This window comes from Trachypithecus francoisi, unplaced genomic scaffold, assembly GCF_009764315.1.
Source record: "Trachypithecus francoisi isolate TF-2019V2 unplaced genomic scaffold, Tfra_2.0 Lachesis_group17, whole genome shotgun sequence".
NCBI lineage: Eukaryota > Metazoa > Chordata > Mammalia > Primates > Cercopithecidae > Trachypithecus > Trachypithecus francoisi.
The window spans coordinates 40686944-40699445 of record NW_022681462.1 but is presented as its reverse complement, the minus strand read 5'-3'; positions in this window follow the sequence as shown (position 1 = coordinate 40699445).

Genomic DNA, 12502 nt, shown 5'->3' with positions numbered 1-12502 from the left:
CGCTGATTAGTAAACATAAGGAATTTACGTTCATAACAGATCCCTCTTTTGTTCAAATATTTGCAATGACATATTTATTTTAACTAGGAACAGAAAAGTTGGAGATGGCAACCGGGTGTGGTGGCTCATGCCTGTAATCCCAACACTTTGGGAGGCCGAGGCAGGCGGATCATGAGGCCAAGAGTTTGAGACTAGCCTGGCCAACATGGCAAAACCCTGTCTCTACTAAATATAAAAAAATTGGCTGGACTTGGTGTCTTGTTCTTATAATCCCAGCTACTCGGGAGGCTGAGGCGTGATAATCACCTGAACCTGGGAGGTGAAGTTTGAGCCGAGATGGTGCTACTGCACTCCAACTGGGCAATAGGATGAGACTCCATCTCAAAAAAAAAAAAAAAAAAAAGAAAAAGAAAAAGAAAAGAAAAGAAAAGAAAAACAGAAAAGTTGGTGATAGCAATGGATATTTATACAGATTTTTATAATGCACAGAAAAAAAAAGTGTTAGTCTTGGGGCTGTTCTCAGTTTAATGCCTCTCAGATGAATTCTTTGAACAAGTTTATGTTGCAGAACCACTGAAGCTGTGAAGGAGTGGGGTCACCTGTATCAGAGACCTTTTTGCTTGTATGTTAATTCTGAAGACTAGAAGCACTATAAGCAATATTATTTGTATGATAAGCAATAACTCAGGCCTTTGGGCTCTTAAGATTTTCTCAGTCGAAATGAAATAAGAACTAAAAGCAGTTTCATTTAATAATAGTGGGATAAAGAACATAGAGCATTTTTCTTTCGCTTTGTGTAAACATGGTTAAGTAAAGTGAGTGTAGAGTAATAAGAACCACCACTCCACAGGCTTCTGGGGGGAAGACTGAGTTCGCTCATGCACTCCAAGCTCTTAGCACGGAGCCAGACACACCGAGGTACTAAGTGACTGAGGATGACTGATGATGTGAGAGCCCTGAGGAGGCTGACTGGGACACAAAGCAAATGCAGAGAGACTGGCCTTAGGTAAGAGTGGGCTCCTGCTTCTATTGAATGAGAGAGAAGAGGGAAAGCATAAAGAGAGTTTCAACAGGTTTTAATGTGGGCTGATGGGGAACTGAGAAAGTGTCCTTCTACCACCTTCTGTTACTTTGCTATAAGTGAGGAAAAGGGAGATGGACTAGGAGATTGAAGTCAATGAAGAAGACTGGAAACAGTTTCTGTGGAGATGGGTCAGCCAGCTCATTATAGAAACATGAAAGGTTTGCTAAGCAACCATGATGCCAGTTAGTTTTGGATATCATCAATGTGCAGGGTGAGGTTCTGTTATGTTCTCCTAAAGGGCTTAGTGGCTTTGAGTTAGAGTCTGGGAGGGTGGACCTTGGACAGATCCAGAGCTTTGCCCCACAGTGCAACGAGAGGGCAACAGAGCCAAGAAGTGGAGAATATTGATGAAAGAACGGTCCAAGTAAGCAACTGAAGGAAGTGAAGACCGCCAAGAGGAGGTGGTAGAGCAAAGTTGAGCAGGTTAAAGGACTGAAGGTTTCTGTGTGGTTGAAATACCAGAGCAATGGGAATAATGGAGAGAGAGAGAACAAGACTGCTATCGGTTGTGGTCAGAGGGTGGTCTAGCACTTTTTACAGAGAGGTCATGGTGTTAGTCATCCAAATGGACACTAAGACTTCTTGGGGATTAGGACAAAGAAGAGAGCTTGGTTCCAGTGCCAAACATTTAATAAATACGGGAGAATGACTAGGCAGTCAGTGGCTGAAAGCTACAAAGAGAGATAGGATGGTAAAAAACGTTAAAGGACTGAGGCTTTTGTTTGTTTTTGTTGTTTTTTTTTTGTTTTACAAAGGCTGGAGAAGTCACAATCTGAAAACATCAGTAGAGTGATGACCCCATGCTGGCCCTGTGATATCCAGATGGTAGGGGCATGAGCTTCTTCTCCTTGAGAAAGATGCAGGGGAAACATGGTCCCAGAGGATAGCCAGGTCTCAGCCAAGGCAAGAATTGAGAAAACAGTTAGAAAAGAGAATGGAAAAAATAGATAGGTTTTTTCATTTAAAAAGTAACTATCAAGGACCTGCTCTGTGCATGGTACTGTTTTGGGCATTGAAATGCATCTGTGAATAAGACATAGTAAGGAATTTACATTCTAGTGGTAGGAGACAGACAATAAACGCCTGAGCAAATACATACTCAATATAATTTTGGATAGTGATACAGCTGTGCAGAAAAAAAATATGCTATTAGATGAAGAGTGAAGGTGTGCAGAGAAATGGAGGTTTGCTGCAAATTGTGTTCTCCAAAGGAAATGGAGAGTGCCGTGGGATTTGTGTTGACAGTAAGCCTAGATAGATTTTATTGCATTAATGCTTGCTGGAATAAATAGCTCTACTGAATAGCAGATGGAAGAAAGCACACTGGGCTTTGCAAATCATCACTGTGATGCATGTAATTTTGCAGAACTGCCAGGGTTTCTCACAGCAACTCATTTCCACTGTGGCTCCCTAGAGAGAGCTGCGGCCACTGCAAGATTTCTCCTACCTGCATGACCTCATGGCCAGCAACAGACAATTACAACTTCTGCCTACGGACTTCATGGGTCAGGGAACCACTGAAAAGCAAAGCAGTCACTTGCTGTGTGGGGGTTGGAGGAACTGGAGGAAGCCTCTGAGGCCCTTTGCATGCAGCTCAGAGAGCAATAGCGTTCTCAGGTCGAGCAAAGGGAAATGGCTAGCACTTTAGACATGACACTGATTGAGGCTTGGAGGAGACATTTTTAGGGCAAAGAAAGGGAAGTTTTACTTCACTCGTAGTTAGTAAACATAAGACATGTACACTCTTAATAGATCTCCAAATAACATTAGAGGAAGACCAGGAACAATTTTAAGGGGATAGAGCTATAACTGACTGGGGTGAGAACTGGGGACATTTGGGAAAGAGTCCTCATTCCAAGTGGCCTCAAGATCAGTATCTGGGCTCCTGTGATTCTCTATGATGCTCTGATTGGCCACTGCCACTCAGGCTCAGACTGGTATCCCCCTTGTGTGGTTTTTCTTTATCACGTACCCTATAGTCCTCTTTCCTGATTCTCTCTTAACCTGTGCCTCTTCTTGAGATCATGAGGAAGATATTATTTTCTAATTACCGTTAAAGTCTTTCCTTTTTAAAATGACCTAATTAATTCATTAATGCCTCATTTATTCACACCTTTTGAGCTTTCATTATATTCAAGACACTATTGTAAAAAATAGAGACTTAAAGATAAAAATAATGTTATTACTCACCCAGCAGGGAGAAGAGATACTTTTTTTGAATGACGCTACAAAATAATGTAAATGTTGGGTTTCCCTTTACTCCACATTGTCTCCTTCAGGCATCTCCAAGCTTCAACCGTAACTGACAGATCTTTATCTTTAGTGCATTTTTCTCTTCTAGCTTCCAGGTTTGTACATCCAGTTTCCAATTGGACACTCCATTTAGCATCCCATCTGCATCTCAAACACAACACAACTCAAATGGAATTAACCATCTCCCTGACTACCCTTAGAATCCATCTGTTCCTCCACCTCTTGTATCATCTTTCTCAATGAATGATGCTATTGCCGCCTGCCAGTTACCTAAGTCTTTAAATAATAATACCCTTGATACCTACTGCCCTTCTACATTCGATAGTCACTTCCCATATTCAGTAGTTGCTAGGTCCTGTTGAGTCTACATAATAAACATTTCTAGGGCTTTCTCTCCATCCTCATGGTCAGCACTGTGGCTTAGACCCTTGTCTCCTCATCCGTAGGTCACTGAGCAACCTCCCAGCTAGTCTCCTTACCACAAAGTCTTGCCTCCTTTTTTGTTTGTTTGTTTGTTTGTTGTTGTTGTTGTTTAGGAGCAGGGATTTAATAGGAGAAAGAAAGAGAAAGGAGAATAGTTCTCTCTTGCGAGAGAGAGGGGCTCCCAGATGAGAATTCCCAGTCTTGCTTTGTTCTAAAACAGGTCCACATTGCTACATAGGGATGGCACCCTGCCTTTTCCTCAATGGCTCCCCACATGTTTGTAGCACAGACAGAGGCCCTTGGATTCTGGGCCCTGCCAATCTCTAGGTCATTTCTCCATTGCCCTTCTGGATCCTTATACATACAGCAGGTTTAATAACAGCCATTATGATTATGAGGTTCTTAAAGTCTCTCCAGGATGCTGTCGTCTCTCACAAGTTCTGTCTTTGCACAGAACTTGTATCTCAACTTCTGTTTAGAAAATCCTTCCTCTTCTACTTCCCTAGTTAATTTTATTCACACTTCAGAGCTCAGCTGTAAACTCAACCCCTCTTGGATACTATGTGTAGCCCTGCAGCTTTTTCTTAGCAGCCACGAGACCCTGGATCACCCCCAGCATAGCATTTGCCAAATTACATGTTAATTGTGAGCCCCTTCCATGAATCTGTAGATAGTTCAAGGGCAGGACTGTGCCCTGTGTGTTTGTATCTCCAGTGACTGACTTGTAGTGGATACTCAATAAATGCGTGTTAAATGAATAAATGAAAAAAAGGGAGAAAGAATGAAAGGAAGAAAGGGAAGAAAGAAGAAAGGAAAAGAATAGGAAGGGAAGAAGGAAGGGAGGAAGAGGGACAGGAAGAGGGAGAGGGTGAAAAATGTAGACCATGGGAATGAAGAGAAGAAATAATTAACTTTAAATCCTACACTAAATAGGCAGTACAGTCTTCAAAGAAGAGGAGATGTTTGGGCCAAGTGTTAAGGTAAAGGGAGGAGTTATCCAGGCAGTAAAGGCAAGGGGATTTTTGGACACAGCCAAGAATGCACACAAGCAGAGAGGTATGCAAAAGGGTGAAATGTTGGTTAATTTGTTGGGATTCAGTGAAAGACTATAGAAAGTACCCTAGCTAGTTTAATGGGAAAATGTTTCCATATAAAGAATTTGGTTTTTACAGAATCATCTGGAGGACCACAGGAATGGGCTTTCGACTGGACATCTAGGAGTAATTCCCGGAGGGATACTCTAAAACTGGTTTGCTGGAGAGCCATCATCTCTGTCACAGTCAAGAAGATGCACTGCTGGCTCCAGCAACACAGCACTGGGGCCCAGCGCAGGGATCACACAGCTGTTGACTCCAGGAAAACACGGCTTTACCTATAACCCAGAGATCAGAAAGCTGCCTCCTGAAGCATGCTGTGCTTGCTAAAATATGCAGTAAGGAAATAGATGGCTCTAGGTTGGGCATGATGGCTCATGCCTGTCATCCCAGGACCTTGCGAGGCTGAGGTGGGCGGATCACCTGAGGTCAGGAGTTCCAGACCAGCCTGGTCAACATGGTGAAACCCTGTCTCTACTAAAAACACAAAAATTAGCCGGGCATGGTGGCGGGTGCCTATAATCCCAGTTACTCAGAGGGGCCAAGGCAGGATAATTCCTCCGAGGAAGGAGGCAGAGGTTGCAGCGAGCCGAGATCATGTTATTGCACGCCAGCATGGGGGACAAGAGCGAGACTTCATCTCAAAAGGAAAGAAAGAAAGAAAGAAGAAAGAAAGAAAGAGAGAGAGAGAGAGAGAGAGAGAGAGAGAGAGAGGAGAGAGAGAGAGAGAGAGAGAGAGAGAGAGAGAGAGAAAGAAAGAAAGAAAGAGAAAGAAAATAGATGGCTCTATTTAAATGATGTATTCCAAATTTAAGTCTGCCATGAATGCATCTGCTTAGCAGGGTTGAAGTCACATCTGGAACTCTAGCTGTAAGAGAGTCTGAGAAATGTGGGTTTTAGCTTTCCAAGCACTGCAGGAATGAGTTGGATGGATGCTAAGAGAGACATTGAGTAGCCAAGCCACCATCTGTACTACCTCTTCCACATCTTCTGAGGTATAGGAAACAGAAATGGTCTGTATATGTCAGTAGGGATAAGCCAGAGCTCTCTGTGGGATGGTTTCCCCTCCTGCTCCCCAGCCATGCTGGGGGACTGTGCAATTTGTGTACCTTTATGCCCATAGTGGAAAGTTGAGCCAACACTCTCACATTCTTCTCAAGTGAAACCTGTGCTCCTTTTCTGGGTTTCCACTGTGCAGCTTAGAGCCCAGCTTAGCATCAGCATGTCTGGGGACAGTGCTCATGGGGTGGCTGACTCACAGAGACAAACCTGATATTCTTCTACAAGTGAATGTAGTACAGGGCATGCAGCTGGGAGGAGAGGTCTTGTCCCACCATGAGCCCTACTCTTCAATAGCTGTGTGACCCTTGACAGACTCCTGCAATATTTTGGATCTTGTTTGGTGCTTTGTGATATCAAAATGGTCACTCATAAAGTGAGTGGTCAGGATAGCAGCCACTGCCACGGGTAACCCAGTGCTTTCTGTGTCTTGCTTTACTCCTTCAGATTCAAAGTCTTCAGTAACAGCATCCATGTGGCCTATAAGCCAAAATTCGTGTGCCCATACTCTCCTCACTATCAGGGTGGAGGACGGGAGTAGTTGGTTCTTTCTGGTTATGAAATGGAAGGCAGAGCCCTGTCTCCTACCAAAATGAGACAAGTGTGGAATTTATTCCCAAATGGAACCATGTTTAGTTAATGGGTAGAAAATGTAAAAGCCACTACACTGTGAATGCTTGTATAATTGTACATATTTTTAAATAGAGATTACTCACTTTTGCTTCCTCCTGGGCATGGCACTGATATCCATGAAATCATAAGTTTAATGGACTGTGTATTTCTATTACATCTTAAAATAAACACATAATAATACTATTAAAACACAGAAATACATCCTGAGATCCGAAATCAATCTTATGTACCACCAGTGATGTACATCACATACTTTAGGAACCCAGATGCGAAGTATTGACAACAATTAGTGTGGCAAATTAATCCTTGTGGGTGGATCCATGTGCATCAGTCAGGTCTCTGTGGAACAAGCAGTGGAAATAGACTTCAGACTAATTTAAACAGAAATTAATTGATTTTTTTTTAAAAAGTATTTTAAAAAAATCAGGTTAGTTTCCAGAATTAACAGGAAGGCTGGAGAACTGGTTTAGAAAATGGACAGAGATCAAGGGAGATTTTTGTAGGGGGTGGGAAAGTGCCAATGAAAGATAGAGAGAGAGGGGCTATTCTGAGAGGAAGGAGCATTCTGCTGTAACATTCTCTTCTTCCTTTTTTTTTTCTAAAAATTTTTACGGGGGCTGTGAATGAAAATCATTTTATTTTCAGCATTACTTCTTTTTTGTGTGTGATTACATTTTTTTCGATAGGTTTCTGGGAAACAGGTGAGTTTGGTTACATGAATAAGTTCTTCAGTGGGGGTTTTTGAGATTTTAGTGCACCCATCACCCAAGCAGTGTACACTGTAGTCTTTTATCCCTCACTCCCTCTCCCACCCTTTCCCCCTGAGTCCCCAAAGTCCATTGTATCATTCTTATGCCTTTGAGTCCTTACAGCTTAGCACCCACACCCACATAAAATAAAATGTGATATACTTTATTTCACATTTTTATTCACTCATTGATTGATGGATAGATAGCCAAAAGTGGGATTGCTGGATCAAAGAGTAGATCTATTTTCAGTTCTTTAAGAAATCTCCACACTGTTTTCCATAGTGGTTACACTAGTTTACATTCCCACCAACAGTGTAAAAGTGTTTCCTTTTTACTACCCCATGCCAACATCTTTTTTTTTTTTTTAATGGCCATTCTTGTGGGAATAACTTGGTATTGCATTGCTGTTTTGATTTGCATTTCCCTGAAAGTTAGTGATATTGAATATTTTTCCACAAGCTTGTTGGCCATTCATATACCTTCTTTTGAGAATTGTCTATTCATGTCCTTAGCCCACTTTTTGATGGGATTTTTTGTTTTTTTTCTTGCCGATTTGTTTGAGTTCCTTGCAGATTCTGGATATTAGTCCTTTGTCGGATGCATGGATTGTGAAGATTTTCTCCCACTCTATGGGTTGTCAGTTTATTCTGTTGATTATTTCTTTTGTTGTGCAGAAGCTTTTTAGTTTAATTAAGTCCCATTTATTTGTCTTTATTTTTGTTGTGTTTGCTTTTGGGTTCTTGGTAATGAAGCCTTTGCCAAAGCCAATGTCTAGAAGGGTTTCCCAATGTCTAGAAGGGTTTTCTAGAATTTTTATGGTTTTTGGTCTTAGATTTAAGTTCTTGATCCATCTTGAGTTGATTTTTGTATAAGATGAGAGATGAGGATCCAGTTTCATTTTTCTACATGTGGCTTCCCAATTATCTCAGCACCATCTGTTGAATAGGGTGTCCTTTCCCCACTTTATGTTTTTGTTTGCTTTGTCAAAGATCAGTTGACTGTAAGTATTGTCTTTATTTCTGGGTTCTCTATTCTGTTCCATTGGTCTGTATGCTGGTTTTTATACCAGTACTATGCTGTTTTGGTGACTATGGCCTTACAGTATAGTTTGAAGTGGAGTAATGTAATGCTTCTAGATTTGCCTTTTTGCTTAGTTGTGCTTTGACTATATGGGCTCTTTTTTGGTTCCTTATGAATTTTAGGATTGTTTTTTCTAGTTCTGTGAAAATAATGGTGGTATTTTGATGGGAATTGCATTGAATTTGTAGATTGCTTTTGGCAGCATGGTCATTTTCACAATACTGATTCTACCCATCCACGAGCATGAGATGTGTTTCCATTTGTTTGTGTCACCTATGATTTCTTTCAGCAGTGTTTTGTAGTTTTCCTTGTAGAGGTCTTTCACCTCCTTTGTTAAGTACATTCCTAAGTATTTATTTTTATTTTTACTTTTTTGCAACTGTTGTAAAAGGGATTGAGTTCTTGATTTGATTCTCAGCTTGGTTGCTGTTGGTGTATAGCAGAGCTACTGATTAGTGTACACTAATTTTGTATCCTAAAACTTTGCCGAATTCATTTACCAGTTCTAGGAACTTTCTGGATGAGTCTTTAGGGTTTTCTAAGTATACAATCATGTCATCAGCAAACAGCGACAGTTTGACTTTCTTTTTACTGGTTTGGATGTCCTTTATTTCTTTCTCTTCTCTGATTTTTCTGGCTAGGACTTCCAGTACTATGTTACATAGAAGTGGTGAAAGTGGGCATTCTTGTCTTGTTCCAGTTCTCAGGGGGAATACTTTCAACTTTTTCCAGTTCAGTATAATGTTGGCTGTGAGTTTGTCATAGATAGCTTTTATTACCTTAAGGTATGTCCCTTCTATGCCAATTTTGCTGAGGTTTTTAATCATAAAAGGATGCTGGATTTTGTCACATGCTTTTTCTGCATCTATTGAGATAATCACATGATTTTTGTTTTTAATTCTCATTATGTAATGTATCACATTTATTGACTTGTGAATGTTAAACTATCCCTGCATTCCTGGTGTGAAACCCACTTGATCATGGTGGATTATCTTTTTGATATGCTGCTGGATTCAATTAGCTAGTATTTTGGTGAGGGTTTTTGTATCATGTTCATCAGGGATATTTGTCTGTAGTTTTCTTTTTTTGTTATGTCCTTTCCTGGTTTGGCATTAGGGTGATATTGGCTTCATAGAATGATTTAGTGAGGATTCTCTCTTTCTCTATTTTTTGGAATAGTGTCAATAGTATTGATACCAATTCTTCTTTGAATGTCTGATAGAAGTCAGCTGTGAATCCATCTGGTCCTGGACTTTTTTTTGTTACCATTTCCATTACAATTACTTTCAATTACCATTTCAATCTCACTGCTCGTTATTGTTCTGTTCAGAGTTTCTGTTTCTTCCTGGTTTAATCTAGGAGGGTTGTATATTTCCAGGAAATTATCCATCTCCTCTAGGTATTCTAGTTTATGCACATAAGGGTGCTCATAGTAGCTTTGAATGACCTTTGTAATTCTGTAGTATTGGAATGTCCCCCATTTCATTTCTAATTGAGCTTATTTGGATCTTCTCTCTCCTTTTCTTGGTTAATCTCACTAATGGTCTATAAGTTTTGTTTATCTTTTCAAAGAACCAGCTTTTTGTTTCATTTTTCTTTTGTATTTCTTTTTTGTTTCAATTTCATTTAGTTCTGCTCTGATCTTGTCATATTACCAGAATAGTTTTTCTGGTTCCTTCTCATTTGGATAGACTATGTCAGAGGGAAGATCTGGGACTCAAGGGCTACTGTTCAGTTTCTTTGGTCCCTCGGGGTGCTCCCTTGATGTGCTGCTCTCCCTTCCTGTAGGGATGGGGCTTCCTTAGAGCTGAACTGCAGTGATTGTTATTTCTCTCCTGGACCTGGTCACCCAGTGAAGCTACTGGGCTCTGGGCTAGTACTAGGGAGTATCTGCAGAATCCTGTGATATGATCTGTCTTCAGGTCTGTCAGCCACGGATTCCAGCACTTGCTTTGGTGGAGGCAGCAGGGGAGTGAAGTAGGCTCTGTGAGGGTCCTTGTATTTTTGTTAACTGCACTGATTTTATGTTGGTTGGCCTCCAACTAGGAGTTGGTGGTTTCAAGAATGCATCAGTACAGGGAGGATCAGGCAGTGGGTGAGACCCACTCCTGGCCTTAAAGCTCCCAAGAGATTATGTCATTTGTATTTGGCTGTCAGGGCGGGTACAGAAAGATCATCAGGTAGGGGCAGGATTAGGTGTGTCTGAGCTCATACTCTCCTTGGGCAGGGCTTGCTGTGGCAGTTATGGGGTCTGGGTGTGTGACTCCCAGGCCAATCGAGTTATGTTCCCAGGTGGATTATGGCTGCCTCTGCTGTGTCACACAGATTGCTGGGGAAGTAGGAGAAAGCTGGCAGCCACAGGCCTCACCCAGTTTCAATGCAGCCCACAGCCCAGAAGTCCAGTTTCACTCCCACCATGTCCCACCAACAGCACTGAGTTTATTTCCAGGAAGCTGGTGAGCAAGGCTGAGGACTTGCCCCAGGCTACAAGCCTCCCAGCTGAGAAAACAAGCGAACTCACAGTTCCTCGACTGTCCCATGGAGCCTGCAGTGGCAATCCACCTCCTTCAAAGGGTCTGTGGACTCTCTTTGCTTTCCTGGTATGTTTCTGTGGAAGTGCTTGGGGCCAAAGTTCACGATGTGGGTCTCCACGTACTGCTCTGTTTGTCTGAGGGAGCTGCAAGTTAGTCCTGCCTCCTATCTGCCATGTTTCCTCAGCATCCTCTTCCTTCTTAAAACCTGGACCACGCCTACAATCCCAGTTCTTTGGGTGACCGAGGTCAGGAGATCGAGACCATCCTGGCTAACATGGTGAAACCCTGTCTCTACTAAAAAAATACAAAAAAAATTAGCCAGGCGTGGTGGGGGGCACCTGCAGTGCCAGCTACTCGGGAGACTGAGGCAGGAGAATGGCGTGAACCCGGGAGGCGGAGCTTGCAATAAGCTGAGATCGCGCCACTGCACTCCAACCTGGGCCACAGAGCGAGACTCCATCTCAGGGGAAAAAAAAAAAAAAAGCTGGAAAGCTGGAGATTATTTTGAGGCCAGGTGCATTCATGTTCAGGCCAACAGGTACCAGCTGAGCCTTGTGCTAGTCACAAGACAAGCAGCAAATGAGGAGGTGAGGACAGGAGTCTGTCAGGCCAAGCACTGGCCCCTGAGGGAGACACAGAAGGATAAGCTGTGGTCCTCCCAGCTATGAGGTTGGCTTAAAGGTTTCCCTTGGAGGCACTGTGCCACTTCACGTCCCACAGGGCCCACCTCGGAGGCACTTCTATCACCCTGTCACACAGATGAAGAAACTGAGGCTCAGAGAGGTTAAGAAACTTATCCCAGTTAGTAAGTGGTGCCGACAAGAAGCAAATTTAGACCGTTCTGACAGAAAGCCATGTTTGTAATCACCACATATTCATGCTCCTTCTTAGCACAGGGTGGCTAACAAGCTCAAACAAGCCAAGATTTAAATGCCACAAAGAAGATCCAAAAGACCTGTGAGGAAGAGGAGACTGCCAGTGGCTGGGCGATCAGGAAGACTTTGTAGGAGAGGAAAACTATTTTTTTCTCAGTTCTCATAAGTTCTTAGTCGGAATGAGCAGATTAATAAGAGAAAAGCAAGCAGATGTTTATTAATATGTATATTTCATATATACATGGGAGACACTCAGGGAATAAGTAGCTTTCAAAGAGGTGGCTTTGAATTCCAGTTTATATAGTGTCTTCAACAAAGAACAGTAAAGTTTTAGAGACATGACAAGAGAATTAAAAAGGACTCTGAGACTCTAAGAGTAGTGACTTGTGGAAAGGTGAAATGTCAGATACAGGCTAGTTTGTAAAGCTTGCTAATGTAAATTCCTCTGGTGCCATCTCCAGACTGATAAGAGTCTTAAAGTTGTCTTTGCTTGTTGATCTTTGTCCTTGCTGGTGAATGCAGTGGGGATGGGGAGTAGGAGTTGGGATAGTGAGGGGGTTTCCTTCCACCTGTGGGAAGAGGTGTTCACATTTTAAGATTGGGAGCAGGAGGCCTGATGTGATTAGAGCTGTGATGTAAAACCGGCATTCACAGATATTTTAATATATCATACCAGTAATCTTTTTAAAAACTTGGGAAAACAACTTTTAATTTTTAC